Genomic DNA, 341 nt, shown 5'->3' with positions numbered 1-341 from the left:
TTTTTTTTTTTTTTTTTTTTTTTTTTGGGGGGGGGGGGGGGGTGTGGTTGTTACTGTGGGTAGTTAAAAAATGTATTGAAGAAAAGATACCACCTCACATATATATACATGTACACATTATAATCAGCTACAAAATCAAGAAGGATGTCATGGGATTTGGTGGGTAACAAAAAACCCTGGTATTTAGCTGCTGCCCGGGTTGCAGCCAAGTAGTTGCAATTCCTGTGGCAGCCAAAAAAATGGAATCTTAAAGGGCATTTAGGGGTATTTGTGAACCCTAGGGGGGAATTGAATTATTGGCCACAACCCGGGTAGCCGCCATTTTTTTTTTTTTTTTTTTT

At 39.0% G+C, this 341-nt stretch overlaps 1 protein-coding gene across 1 annotated transcript in view; it reads left to right on the top strand.

Moving 5' to 3' along the window:
* The window catches only part of LOC122077404 (rac-like GTP-binding protein 3), a 6,575-nt gene that overhangs the window by 5,375 nt on the left and 859 nt on the right, over window positions 1-341 (top strand). The gene's annotated exons all lie outside the window — the stretch shown is intronic.

This window comes from Macadamia integrifolia, chromosome 4 (assembly GCF_013358625.1).
Source record: "Macadamia integrifolia cultivar HAES 741 chromosome 4, SCU_Mint_v3, whole genome shotgun sequence".
NCBI lineage: Eukaryota > Viridiplantae > Streptophyta > Magnoliopsida > Proteales > Proteaceae > Macadamia > Macadamia integrifolia.
Note: the sequence above shows the minus strand (reverse complement) of the source record. Positions and strands in the feature narration are given on the sequence as shown.